We start from the raw sequence: 15,146 nt of genomic DNA on the forward strand, positions 1-15,146 counted from the left end.
ATGACGCAAATAGGTATGAAAATTCTGGTGAGCACGCTCATTGTTACAGAAATCAAATGGCTGAACAGCCGCTAATGAGGCAGACAAGAAGCTTCACTCAGCCTCTGAGGATTTGAAGGCAAGAAGAGAGGAAGGCGCACATTACATTATTCATGCCGCCTTGTTTGAGTTTCAAATCACAGGAAGTCATAGCAAAGGGGGATCAGGGAGGTGGTCAGGGAGGAGCTGTGGGAGTGCTGCCACCCCCCTGCACATTCAGAGCTGGGGCAGCACAGGGAGCTGGGGGGACATGGGGATGCCACAGGAACCCATGTGTGGTCACTAGCCAGAAATGCACCTGAACCTCTGTGCTGTGCATCCTGGGCAGCATCTCAAGGAGATGATGCATTGCATTGTTGGGTGTTGAAAACACCCTGCATTGTGCTGGGGCATGTACTGAACTCTCCTACAGGTTAAAAAAAAAAAAAAAAAGGAAGAGAAGGGATAATCACCGATCAAAGAAGCAGGCATGTGGGCAAGTACTCCATAAAGCAGCAGCAAGGCACACGGTGTAACTGTTGACCAAGCACACACAACTAATAAACAGATTCCCTGAGTACTTCTGCATTTTGTAATTATTACTTACCCATAAAAATCCCTTCTCCCTCCTGCCAGCATTATCTTAGTAAACTTTATGAGTGCTCATGAGGTTAACGCAGAACCATAAATCTGCAATGGGTCGAACAAGTGAGAGGAGAGGAAGTGTTCGTAAATCTGTTGGAATTGCTCCAGTTTGTTTATTTAATAAAATACTGTTTCATAAAAAGGCTCACAGACCGCGGCTGGGCGCGAGCTGCCTGCTCAGTGTGCAGGAGGAGGAGAGGGGCTGTGTGCTGGTATCCATCCTGTGTCCATCTGTCTGCCTGCCTGTCTGCCTGTCTATCTGTCTGCCTGCCCATCTGCTCCCAGGGTGCTGGCAGTGTTGGGATCCTTGGGATTGCCTCCGCTGCGTGGCCAGCACAGAGTTAAACCCACATCCAGCTCTCCACAACCCGCTTGTATTTCCTTGGGTTTTACACTGGAATTTGATATCCGCAGCTACAAGGCAACATTTATTTTCTTGCCCTTCAATGATCAAACATGTGGCGTTGAGGTACAAGGAAACAGAGTTTCCATTAGTAGAGCTGTTTTCTTTTTGCTGTAAAATATCAAATATTTTGACATTTCCATCAGATTTTCCTTTGTATCAAAGCTTTAATGGCAGAATAATCTCAAGGCTTTCAAACTTCACGGATTTTCGTGTTTCTGAGCCCTTCCTGCTCCAGAACGGGACATCTCTGCAGGCGTGTGCCGTTCCTCCAGCACCACGGGGAGGGGACAGCGACGGAACCCCATGCCCTCCTTCTGGTGGCACGCAAATGTCTTCCGAGAGAGGAGTTGCCTCCAAGTTACAGCTTATCTCACTTTGATAGTTATCTGCTTAACGTCTTGTGTTCAAGTAATTGCGGTGATTTTACCTTTAAAATAACAACAACAACAACAACAGGTATTTGAATGACCGCAGGGTTAAGCAGTCGTGCTGTGGGAATTCCTAGTCCTGCTCTTTTGGTGTCCCCATGGTGGCACTGCCCGCTGACAGGTCCTGCCTCCAGCCTCAACGCTCCTGGCAGGGTCCCTGCAGAGTGCACGTCTTCCTCCTCTTCCTCCCTTTCCTCTCTCCTCTCCCTCCCAGCTCTCCACCTCCTGCACGTCCTCTCATTCCCTGGACTCTCTCTCCTTTCCCTGTTTATGAATGTGTTCCGTTTCTCCTTTTCCACTTGTTTTCTCCAGACATCAATTTTTCATGCTGAAAATTAATTAATGATTCATAGAAATACTGTGGCTATAATACATAATTAGAGGACTCTTCATAACCTGTTGCTGAAGCGGTTATCAGTAATTCCACAATAACGAAGCAATGTTTTTCAGCACGTTTCAGAAGCCCTTACACAACCAAATAAACCAATTCATTTATTTCTCTCTACATCTTGGGAACACACTTCAGAGGATGGGATGCCTCGGACAAGATGCTGACATGTTCTGAAGATTTCTGAGTGCGATGTCCCAATAATTATAGAGACATTAAACAAAGGTGGCTCTCAGCAGGGAGGAATTATGGGGAAGAAGGATCCTGACAAGAAAATGACAGCGTAGAGTGGCCCAAAGAGAGTTATTCAAGACTAACAACTTGGTTATTGGAGGCTTTGTTGGTGCATGCACAGAAACACATCTGGAGGCTGCCATAGAGCAAGGGCAGCTGCCAAAATCACTCCAAATTTCCTGCCCTGGGCCCAGCAGCTGCCCCCAGGGAACCCCACTTTTTTCTTTCCCTTGTTTCCTATTAGCACAGCAGGGTGTTAGAACTATTCTTCCTATTAGGGACAGACATACCCACAGCCTTAATGACAGATTAAATACCAAATACCTTAACATTTGAAAAATGACATTTATAATACCGAGTTGTAAATAGAGAAAAAAAAATGACAATGGAACACAGTGTAGATCTTACATAAACTGCACCGGCTCTGTGTAATGACTATGATAATGTCAGTGCTAACAAGCAGATAATTGGCATCACTGAGATAATTTTTGGCACCTTATGCAGAGGGGAAACTGTTCTGCATAATTATTTTACCTAGGAATATTCTTCATTTAACAGGTCTATTTGCATAACAGTTGGAACTTTTTAAGCTATAAAGGTTGTTTAATACGTTGATTTGTTTCATCCATGAACCAATTGTTTATTCATGAGAACTGGCACCTGAGGACTTCAGTAATTAAGCAGCAGTGACCCAGTTGGAGCCAACAGCCCTTTATTGGATTTACGGGTCCAGGCAGAGGCAGGATTAGCAGACCACTCACAAACATCAGGCGGGCTTTTATAGCTGGTATAAAGCTGAGTCATTCCCTGCAGTAAAAGTTTATTTCCTTAACTTTTACAGAGTTGATAACTTCGACATTTCACTGTTGGTGGAATGCACCTGCCTGGTGGCTGTATGCCCACACATAGCTGTCCCAGTAAACACAGAGCACTCCTCTGCCCTGCATGCAACCTGTATTGCATTGCTGTAGCACTGTCTAATGCATGCACAGCTAAATTAGCTTCTGGTTCTCATGCAGACCACTGCCTAGCAATTAAGCAGGAGTACGCGATAAGAAGGATGAGCAGTGTGATGCATACAAGCCCTGTTGATGTGGTAATTGTAATTGGATGCAAATACGGTAGGTCAACACTACCAACGCGTTTCAAGGCAGAGTGTACTTTTCAGCCCAAGTGCAGTCTGACAGATCAGGCTGATGAGCACTCTCAGTGCCCCAGCAATGTCCCTGCCTCGTGTGCCAGGCTGTCTGGGAACACACTGACGCTGGACGCTGGCCTTGGAGTCAGGCACAGTACTGGCCGGGGGCCAGGCACGCAGCAGTGCTTTCTCTGCATCTCTGAGCATCCCACATTTGTCTTCTTTTGCCACTCCTCACTCAAGGGAACCTCATGGCATCCTGGCCAAACCCTTCACTATACATTGGAGCCACGTTTGTCCCATTCAAAGTATGTTCCCAAAGGGAGTCATGCACTTTGGTTCAGGCTCCTTCGCATGTTCCCCAGCACAGCCATGAGCAGTGTGATTCATAGCAGCCCAAAAGCTTAAAGTCTGCATTGGAAAAACTTGCATTCCCCACACGTTACACTTTGACACTTACTTGGCTTCCCCCTTTCCAATTCTGGATCCTGCTGCCAGGAGAGCACCAGCCACACTCTGACCAATACTTTGCATCCAGCACTGGACGCTTGAAGAGAAGGAAGAAACCACTCTGAAACCACTCGCTCTGAAATTTCCCAGTGGATGCCCAGAGCCTCCAATGCCATCCTCCCTCCATCCCCATGCCTCATGCAGCCATTACATGCATAGAAAACTCATAGAGTACAATTACAAGCAGGAACCTTGCCAGAAAGCAGTACGTCGATACAGAGAACCTTTTAAATTCTGCTCCTATGAAAAACACACCTGGTCTTCCAGATTCTGCATCAACAAGGCCACGAAGAAATGTTAGTAAATCACTGCCATGCTTTGGTTCTGCTAGGCCTCGCGTATCCCTCAAGTTTCAACCTGTGAGTGCTCCTATTGACTACCAAATTAATCATGTGCTTAAGTACTTCACTGAATCAGAGCCCCAGAAATGATTTGCCAACAGCTTCTTTGCAAAGCAGTTCCGTGCTCTGCTGGAGCAGAACCAGGCAGAGCTGGGTTTGGGATGTTCCAACCTGAATGGGTGTCAAAGAGGGTGGGCAGAGAGGTGGTGCTGCCCCATCCCTGCAGACACGCAGTGTCAGGGGACGGGGATGTGAGCACTGCTGGAGCTGTGGGTGTCCCTGTGCACTGCATGTGAGTGGGACTAGATGGCTTTTAGAGGTCCCTTCACAATGAAGCCACTCTATGACTCTGTAAGATCCCTGACCCCGGGTGCTGCTCACTGCCTTGCTGGTGCACACTGCAGAGTGCAGCCAGCCCCATAGCACAGCTCATCCACCAGCAGGGTATCCTGGGCTCTGGCCTTATAGCTGTAATATCACTACTCATTTAATTGCTGTTCATTTTTCTGCTACCTGACCATGTAAACCCTGCTTGAGATGAGCAGCTACATAATCAGCATGCTCTCACACACACACACACACATACAGAGCGAGTGCCCCGGGCTTGCAATGTCGGACACTTCCCAGTTCCTTGCACAATGACACTGATTTTGAAAGTTAACACCTCCAGGGCCAGCTGAAAGATGTGTTAAATAGGAGTGAGCTGAAGTGTTAGCAGCAGCAATGGAAGGAGAGGGAAGTTCTGGCACATTGTGCAACACATTTCACTCAGCACGCATGCACTGCTTGCAGCTCGCTGTTGCATGACCCGCGGACCTGCAGACCAATTTCTCTCTGAAAAAGAGAGCTGATGTTATTGCTTATTGTGCTTATCCGTACGTGTGCACATACATGTGTGCATGCACATCCTGCAAAATCAGAGGCTGCAACATCCAGCTCAGCTCTTTTTATAGATTGCCTTCCATTTCTTCCCAAACAAGGCTGTTGGGCTTTAGAGAGGCGAGGTCTGCAACATGTTTACACATGAGATATTTGACTTCTGACTGTGTTCTGATGAGGTTTCCCTAGCCTTCATTCTAGCACATCTACTGGAAGGAACAGCCTGTACCACGGAGATAGACTCAGAGCCAATACATCACATACTCATTCTTTCAAGGCCGTTTCACTGGCCCCTAATGTTCTGCAAAATGTTGCACTCTGCTGTTTTATAAACTTTATGTACAAGCCTGCAGTTTTTCAGCCATCACCTGGAGCTTGCAGAGCATCAAGCCACCATCACCTCTCCCTTGCCCCTGCTGGCACGCGGGTGCTGGGAGCACGCCAGCACAAAGTTCCAACATTTCCAACAGGAATGCTCCATCTGCTGCATTAAAAAAAAAATCCAAAGCTCCTGCCTTAAATCACAGCCCTCGCCTCGTTAGAGACAGGTGTCCAGCCTTCTTAGGGATTAGCAGGTGATAGCTGGGAGCCACTCTGCTCTTACTCACCGAAGGATCATAATTACTGCGTCCCGTTCCGCCCACAAGTTCTGTACCACTTTTTTTTTTTTTTTTTTTTTTAATGACTCCACCAGGCCATCTGTCTCGAGGATGGAGACCACACTCGCTCCTGTTTGATTTTTCTCCTTTTCAATTCCCAAGCCAGCCCTTGTTCGGCGGGTGGATTTATTGCTGCTCCTCGCTGCTCCCTGGCTCCGTGCCACCAAGGGAAGCAGCAGCTCAGTGCTCTGCATACACTGCTATGCTGCCAGCCTTGGGCTTACATCCCCTGTGTCCCCACACCGAGGTGGCAGAGCCCTCCCAGCTGTGTCCAAAGGAGAAAGGGTTTTGAATTCCCCATTCTCCCCTAGGGGATTTCCAAGTGGTGAGGATGGCCAAGTTCAACAAATCACTGTGGCTGACTGCATCTATCACAGCACGAAACCCACATCCTCTGTCCCTGTGTCACAGGGATTGGGTGCTGCTGTGGGGCTGATAGAGCCCACCTTGATTCAAGATGCTGAGGACATTATTGATCTAAACAAGTTGTCAGTGAAGGAAAAGTTGTAATTGCTGCTGTAGTTCCATTGTAACACACCAGCCCCGAAGGGAAATTAAAGTTTGCAGCTAATAGGGTTGTATGATCCTTCAACCTTTGATGTATTGAATCTAGAGCAGCCCATGGAATACTGATTTGATGCACACAAGATCATTTTTAACAGCTGCTGCACCTCCAGCTTCCTCACACCTAGTTCTGCTCCCAGTCGCAAGGCTGGGGTTGGTGTGTGGTGGATTTCAGTGTGAAGAACAGTGACCCGTCCCACAGCTCCCTGCCCACACCACCGCTGCATCCTCAGCACCTGGTGGGCTCAGCTCCAGCTCCAGCCCAGGTGGGAAATAGCTCAGACTGAGACTCCTGTAATTCACGCCATACCTGGAGCTGCCACGTCCATTCAAGGAATATGAATTTTGCATCAGGAGCATCAGTTTCCAGAATTCAGCTTTCAGCCAGAGTGTAATGTGTCATCTTCCTGCCTGGACGCAATTTCCTTAAAGAAGCAATTACTGGGTTTCTAAGGACAATTGCCTGCTCCCTCATTAATCACCTGCAATTATATAAAGAGAACTAATGGCCGCTCCCCTCTGTTGGGGCAGCCCGTAGGGCTCTGGCTCTGTGCAGGGGATGCAGAATGCTCCTGAGTGCTGTGTTCCCACATGTCCCATGGGAGAGGAGGGTTGTGCTCACCCTTCATCCCCACATGGCCACGTCCTTGCTATCGGAGCAGCAGCACTGGTGCTCTGCTTCACACAGCCGCTGTAATTCGGAGTGATAAAGACACTCTCTCTAATTACTTCAGTTAATTAGCACCTCGCAGCCCCTGCAAGTTTCACAGGAGGAGCCCCTGAGGACAGCCTGCCTGCCACCCCATCCCACCTCACCAGGGACACCCTGCACCCCAGACACCCCACACTGGAGGGCAGCGCCTGGCACCTAAATCCCTGCTGAGGACAGCAGGCAATTTAGACCTGAGTGCAGCAACTAATTAAATCAATATGAGATAATGAACAGCAATTAGAGGTCCAGCTAGGCACATCTTCTCTTGTAAATACTGTTTCTCTCCCAACGGGAAGCTCTTTTTTAATAATCTGTTTGTGTTTCATTTCCAGGAGCCGTAATTCCCCAAAGAAGCAATTTGGGAAAGTGATTTGTTTGTCTGTATAATTGCCAAAGCACTTAGTTAGACTTGTTTGTTTTTCTATAGCTTCTGCGACTCCCAGAAAGAAACAATGCAGCTATTCGTTGTGCTACTTCCTTTCTCTCTGATTTCTGGGGCTGGGTGAGCACCTACAGCGAGTACCACCATGCACACAGAGGATGGCATCACCGTGTCACACAAGAGCAGCATGCCCTGTGTCACTATCACTACCTCAGGAGCCTTCCACCTCCCACCCAGTCCGGTGGGGCCACCAAGATTCACCCCTTGGTTACACCCCACATCCCTGCTTGAGGACTCCACACACCGCACACTTTGGGTGCTGCCTCTGTGGGATTTTGGCCCTGTGAACACTCGCTGCCCGTTGGGTCCTGCCCAATTGCAATAACCTTTCCAATTAAACCGAACACTCTGTTTATTAGCAACTAAATGCTTCCCTGCGCCTCTGAGCTACAGCAGGACACAGGGCGCTCCGTGTGCAAGCATATAATTGGATATCTATGGCTTGTTTAGTTTGCAGCCAATTAGATAGCAAACAGGTTAGACTCTGCATCTGTATTAAATACGACTTGAAGCGCTTCCTGCAGGGTGAAGCATTCAGCACCATGGGCTCAGTGCTGTGCCAGGCTGTGGGATGGGGGGTTCTGGGGGTTGCTCCAACCCAGCCCCGTGCACCACGCTGGGCTGTGCTCGCTGCTCTGTGGTGCTCTGCATGGGCTCCTCCAGGGCAAAGCCTCATCCCATCTATCTGTTTAACATCTCAAATCCCGGAGCTGCGCAGTGTTTTCCTTGCAGTTCTGAAAGGAGACAGGCATATTTTGACAAAGCGAGATTATCTGGAATCATCTCTCTTACAGTGAGCGGTTGGTGTATAGAACTTAATTATAAATTAATTAATAGCAGCAACTTTACAACCCGAAAGAGAGGGAGAAAGAGGTAGGAAAGATGATTTCAGAAAGAAGGCAGCCAGCCTGGAACAAACACAGCCAAAATACAAATGACTCCGGGAGCAAAGCCTGGAGCTGTGGGCTCAAGGCTGGTGGGGCAGTACGGGGTGGTTATGGGCACCAGTGCTGGGTGGGCAGTGAGAAGAGGCAAAATATGTATTTGTTTGAATTATGGCATTTTACACCACTTTCTCTAAGAGAAGATTGCATCTGACACCATGGGCTGAAGGGAGACAAGAGGATGGGCACCCAGCTCAGCTATCTAACTGCCATCCCATCAGACTGGCACTGCAGAGAGCCAAATGAATAACAGGAGAATCAAGAGTGCAGGACCATAGTTATACTGGTAGTTTGTTTGGTGCCACCACGTCAGCTTTCAGTATGGGCGAACACATTTATCAGCAAAAATGATTTGAGATGAAAATTAGAGGAAGGAGTACAGGCCCTTTAAATAATAAGGTAATATGTAAGGCATATGGTGCTGTGGGGGGCTGCCTCTGTACACCCTCAGCCAACAGGACTGAGTCCATTCCAGGTGTGCCACCCATGTGCTTTAAAAGCAGTCACTTTCTTGTCAAAATTTTCACAGCAGCTGCGTGGCAAAGACTTTTGCTTACAAAACAGTGCTGGGATTTCTCCAGGGAGGCAATGGATTCGGAATTTGTAAAGCTGCTTTCAGCAGCAGTCAAGACTGAAAGAGGAGTTGAGATAAACATTTGCATTTTTATTTCGCAGCTACAGTTCTCTGATGGAGCTTTGCAAGCAAAAGGATGGCCCCTTTTGTGTATGCTGCCGGGGTGAATGCCAATCACTTACAAAAAGCGTGCTGTAGAGCCATCTCCAGACAAGGAGGGTGTAATTCCCGGTGGGCTGAGCTGATGCAGCAACCCCTGCCTTACAGCATCAGCACATCCCCACAGCTCAGCCACCTCCAGCTCACCTCCCACTGCCTCTCTGGAAAAGTCACACGGGACCTTGGTGTTTTGTTCCTCATTTGGGTGATATTGTCAGAAGCCAAACACGATTCCCACACTCGGGAGAAGCCATTTCAGACACAGCCATCCTGCCCTGCCCATGCTGCATCCAGCCCCTTGGTCTGATCACAAGAGAATTCCTAAATTGGGGAATGAGCAGCTGGTGCTCTCACATCAGCGGCAGCATGAGCAAACCCACCACCAGCAAGGCACCAGGACACCAGACCACAAGCAAGGCACTAGACACTACCACATCAGGATGCCCAGCAAGGCATGAGGACAGTGCCAGGGTGCAATGACATTTGGTCACCAGGACTCAATGACTCCAGGATGCAATGATACCACAACACAGGATGCAATGACATCAGGACACCATGGTGCCTGGACACCAGAACACCAGGATGCCAGGACACAATGACACCAACAGATCAAGTCACAATGACACACTAGGTCACAATGACACCAGGATGAAATGATGTCAGGATGCAATGACACGAGGACACCAGGACACAATAACACCTAAACACTTGGATTCAGTGACACCAGGACTCCAGGATGCAATGGCACCAGGACACAACGATGCCAGGACATCAGGATGCAACGACACCAAATCACCAGGACGCAATGACGCTTAGGATACCAGCACAACCTTGCTCTGCTGAGCCATGCCCACAGCCTGCCCAGGTAGGGGGTATTTCAGCAATCAGCACTTGGTCCACCTTCAAATGTCTTCTCCAGAGGCACCTCCACAACTCCATCAAAACACCCCATGGAGGCTTCCTCATCGGAATCAATTCTTTAACAAAACAATCCAAGATAAAAAAGGATCCGTTTTGACTTTTGTTACTCCCTCAAACACTTCAGAGATAGTAATGAATTATGGTATATTTCTCTTTTTTTTTCCTTCTGTTTTATTATAATATTTTAACAGCTGTCAGATTGTGTCATCGCGGTGAGATTGCTTCAGTGTTTATGAATTGGAACATCTCTCCAAATGTTCTGTTCAGTAGAACTGAGATTCCTATCTCTACAAACCAGTGCTGGGGGAGAGAACAAAGGTTTCAGATGCTGAAATTCCTCCTAGGAAATCATTTTTTTTCCCAAATAGGCCAAACTTAACGCAAAGTGAAAGTGCTCCACACGCCTCCCCACTGTCACACCATGGCTGATGGTATATGCATTTTTATTCTCTGGGTTGTACCTATCAGGGCTGTGCTGTGCAAGATCCTGTTCCATCCCATAGGACAAAACTGCACCAAAAGGTGGAACCTCTCCTTACTGGGACTTCCATGGGCACAACTTTTAGCCTGTGACCTCTATGCTGAAATGCAAAGAAAGAAACTGCTCTTTTTCCATATAGTAGAACTATTCTGAACTGTCTACCTTTCCTGGAGAGAACGCTCAAGTTTTGTAGCCTTTTTAAAATTCTTGTCGTAACGCTTGCTTTTTATTATTTTATTATAGGACATCATAAATTAGTTGTCACCATTTTTTAAAGGTTACTGAATGTGTAAAATAATGTTTGCCCGATTCAGGAGTGCGGTAGTTTATGCAATTATAAAATAGCACATCAAAAAAAGCCAGCTTTTCCCTTGCTGCTTGCATAATTCATCACTCATTCGGTTGTCATGGGCAAGACCTCTCCTGTTTTTCAGACAACAAAAAAATTAAGTTTACATTTTCTTTTATAATTAAAAATTTAAAAGTTTAAAGGAAGAGAGTTTGTAATTTCTCCAATCATTAAAAGCTGGAGATACAGCATTAAAACTCACAGAACCCAGTGATGGGGATAACACTCTGCACTCTGTTTTCCAGCCTCTGATTGGGTGAGGCAATGGCAAGGCATGGGGACAGTGATGGAAATGCTGCAGCCATTCCCAGAATTCCCAGAACAAGGACTGGGCACAAGGTGCTGGGGTGGTCCCTGGGTGTGTATCTGCATGGAGGTGGGTATGTACACATAGTCATAGAATCAAGAACCATTAAGGTTGGAAAAGACTTCTGATCACCAAGTGCAATCATCAACACCACCCCACTATGCCCCAAAACCTCGTTCCTAAATAGAATCACAGAGTCATAGAAGTGTTAAGGTTGGAAAAGACCCTCAAGATCCCCCAGCCCACCCCCACCTCGTGCACCATCCTGTCCCTCAGTGCCACATCTCTGCTTTCCTTGAACACCTTTGGGGATGGTGACCCCACCACCTCCCTGGGCAGCCTGTTCCAGTGCCTGACCACTCTTTGGGAAGATAAATTGTTGCTAATATCCAACCTGTATATTTATCTTTATACATGTGTATACGTGCACAGAAGGAGAAGGTGCTGAGACAAAACCCACATACCAGATGCAGGTGCCAAGAAATGCTCACAGCACATCATATGAAAGCACTGCCTGAAACACTGGGGTCCAGGAAGGAGGATGCCAACACACCCCAGCCCCCAGGCTCTCCACGCCAGGTGTGAGGCTCTCAATGACGCCGAGTGACAAAATCTGCATTAAGCGAACCAACAAGGCCGCCTCAGAAGAGGCCAAGTAGGAAATAGCAGGCCCCATTGCCTAATGGGACTTATCAATTATTATCTCAGACCATATTTCTTTGAGGGGTGATTGTTTCACAGAGCCTGACATCTCATATAGCTTTAAATTACTCACAACCGGGACGCCTTACAAGATAGCAGTAAAATCAGGAGAGGATTGGGCAATGTAATTATAGTATGGAAATGATGTTGATCGCTCAAGCAGTGAGCAGACCTTGAATCGAAAGCCCCCTCGGCCCCCCTGCTCCTCACCACCAACGCCACTGAGCACCTGAGCGGGCAATGAGGAGAGGAGAGGGATGGGAGAGGGACGGGAGAGGGATGGGAGAAGGATGGGAGAGGAAGCACACAGACAGGCTGCATTGGCTCCAGTGGTACTGCAATGGAAGTAGGGCTTTTAAGGACCTTGGAACTTCCTTGCTTGGACTTGCAGTGCATTGCAGCCAGCACCACTCCAAAAGCAACATTTCCATTTCATGGAGAATTTCAAGGTTTTGAAACACTGTTTTGCTCTTACACGGCATTAATTTTTAATCTTTCAAAATAATCTTTCAAAACACCGCACTTCGGTTTTGCTACTTTGGGTCTTTTACTCTATCTTACTTCAGAAGTCAAAAGAAAAGAGAAGAAAAAAAAAAAAAGATGGAAATGGTAAAATGAAAACACAATGTTCATATTAAAAACAATATAAAAACTCTTCATCAGATGGCGAAGAACTCAATAAAGCCCTTGAAATCATGATTTGCCTTCCATTGCTGGAGCTGTGCCACCTACCCGGTGCCCAGAGCCGGGGTCAGTCCCTGCTTTGCCAGGTGGTGTCTGGAAGCAGTTGAGGCGTGGGGTAACAGCCAGAGGTCTGCAGGAGGGAATGAAGGTCCCCAAGGAGAACCACAGAGCAGAGCTGCTGCTTCAAAAGCAACCCCCATTGGGAGGGCTGGGGCCGGGAGCAGTCGCCGATGGGCACGGCTGACAGCGCTATCAATTTGATGTGTTTAAATGCTGGAGCAGGAAGGCTGCTTCCAGGAGAGGCAGAAATCATGAGTTGCTGCTGCTTCTTCTTCTCCTTTTTTTTTTTTTTTTTTTTTTTTAATTAAAAGCCCTGCTTTCCCCAGCTCCTTAAAAGTTGATGCTCTGTCAGAGGCTTAACAAGAGGCTGTCAGTCCTGTCCCCAGCAGGGAGAGCAGGGCTATGGGATCACAGCCACACTACCAGCCCCAAAATGGGCTCTGCCCCGCACTCTACCCTATTGCATGCCAAGAAGCACCCTGAACATCTGAGGAACATGGGTTGGGGTCAAGCTAGGGGAAGCACCAAGGAGCAGTGGTCAGCAGAGTGGTAGAGGAACACACTGCTGGGAGGAGTCCCCATCCTGAATTGCATCCAAAACAAACACCACGTTTGGTCTAAAATGATGTCACTGCTGATCATTAGTGCAGTAATTACAGTGAAAGCCTTTTGCAATTGTATCCTCTGAAGGGTTATTAATGCAACCCAACCGCACCAGTAAATGTCTCATTAGTCTTATTTCAGACTTATGTATTTTTCAGAGCTACAGAATCCTAATAGACTTTTCCCTCCTATAACATTAATATCTGCTCTCTCCCCTAGCAGTGCTGGCAGCGGCCCCTTCACTCCAGCTCCAAGAGGAAAGGCTCCAGGAGGCAATGGGAGAGAGGCTGAGAGCTGCTCACAGCAGACATCATCTATGGGAGGCAGAGGAGCAACCAAATCAGCAACGATGGGGCCAAATGTCAGCAGCCAGTGTTGCTGCAGGGGAATGTGGGGCAGGAGCTGCTTCGGGTTCCCCTGACCCTGCTTTGGGAAAAGGGGAGCAGCAGCTGTGTTTGCAGACTTATGGCTGTCCAGGGGTATCACGCACCAACAGCTGCACAAACACGACCACAGCAGGCATGGGGAAGAGGGAGCGGGCAGAAGGCTCAGGGCAGGGTTGCAGCCCTCACGACATGCTGCAGTGCAAGACACAGAGGGAGGCGAGCAGAGTCCAATGGGGATGCCCCACAAGGGATAACACAGGCCAGATGTCCAGAGCCCCGTGTTTTTGGCACAGGGGGACTCCCTGGCGGGATGCACACAGAAACAATCCAGGAAAGCAGTGTGGCTGCAGCCCGAGGCACTGCAAGTGGGAGCTGCTCCCCTCCCCACACCCGCATCACACCAAGCCGTTCCCCGCGCAGCCGGCACCTTTCATCCCAGAGAAACTCTCAGAACAGAGGACTCAAACCCACCAGGAAAGGTGACAGATTCTCCTATTCTTCAAAGAGGCTCTTTAAATATTAAAAATAGCATTGTTGTTTCAGCAGCGTTAATTTAAATGATGCACACATGACACATTTAATCGCCTGCGCGCGCTCCAGGCACAGCGCCTCTCACGGCGACAGGAGCTGGGTGGGAGCTCTGCCTTCCTTGTCTGGCCTAACGCAAGAAAAGAGGGGAACAAGCACAGTGAGGAGGAGGAGGAGGAAGGGAATGAGGCGCATTCCAAGCCTGCTCGTGCACACAGGGACATGGCACAGCCAGCCACATGCAGAGCCACAGAGCCCAAAGTCACATTCGCCAATCAGAAAGGCTGGGATCTTGTTCCCAGTGGTGGGGATGTAGGTGGGCCAAGCACAAGTAGACACCCAAAAGCACACACTGAACTTCTTCCTACTTCTGGTCAGCCCAAGCTCGGCTCCCACTTAGAGAAAAAGCATAACTCATCTAGGTTCTCCACCATGATTCACTCTCACAAGTGTGCTAAGCACTCTCTCTAAGCAACTGAATCCACACATAACAAAGGGCTTCTCCTTCCTTTGAAGACCCCACCAAGGGCAAGAGGGGGAAGTATGTGATTGTCACATGGTGGAAATCATCTGGCTTCACTAATGATGGATAGCTGCCTGTGAAGATTTGAAAGCTGCAAGGAATTGAGAGGGACCTGAAGCCCTCCCTCACAGCTTGTGCAATGCATGCAGGAAATAGTTTCTGGTGACCAAGATAGCTAACTTTAGCTATATGAAGTGAATACTATTTACATGTGAAATCTGGACTGTTCATGAGTCAATGCAGTGGGCAGGTTATGGCTCAGCCCCTCACATCCAAGTGTCCCCATACGACGTTCATGTGTCTCATTATGGTTTACTTTGAAACAGACCTTGCCCAAGAGTTGAGCAAAGCTGAAAATAATTTAACTTTCAGTCCTGGCTGCTTGCCTCACTCTGAGTCATAAGTTGCTGAAGGAATGGTTTTAATCTGCAGATTATTTTCTTTTACTAATTCATGCTAGTGAAGTAAAACTATCATAAATTGCTATCAGCCTAAAAGCAGATACGCTAGGAGCTGCCTTGTGGACAGGTCTCTCTGTGCTCATGGTAATAGGAGATTCAA

General features: G+C 48.0%; 2 long non-coding RNA genes across 2 annotated transcripts in view; both read right to left on the minus strand.

Annotated features, from left to right (window-relative positions):
- The window catches only part of LOC109370355 (uncharacterized), a 122,837-nt gene that overhangs the window by 26,961 nt on the left and 80,730 nt on the right, over positions 1–15,146 (minus strand). The window lies entirely within an intron of this gene.
- The window catches only part of LOC146543178 (uncharacterized), a 66,691-nt gene continuing 51,719 nt past the window's right edge, over positions 175–15,146 (minus strand). Inside the window, exons 2-3 of the long non-coding RNA XR_014887007.1 lie at positions 3,718–3,804; positions 175–1,496 (exon numbers count right to left, since the gene is read on the minus strand). This is a non-coding gene — a long non-coding RNA (uncharacterized LOC146543178). The remainder of the gene's footprint in view (positions 1,497–3,717; positions 3,805–15,146) is intronic.

The sequence above is a fragment of the Meleagris gallopavo genome, chromosome 17, assembly GCF_905368555.1.
Source record: "Meleagris gallopavo chromosome 17, MGAL_WU_HG_1.1, whole genome shotgun sequence".
Classification (NCBI taxonomy): domain Eukaryota; kingdom Metazoa; phylum Chordata; class Aves; order Galliformes; family Phasianidae; genus Meleagris; species Meleagris gallopavo.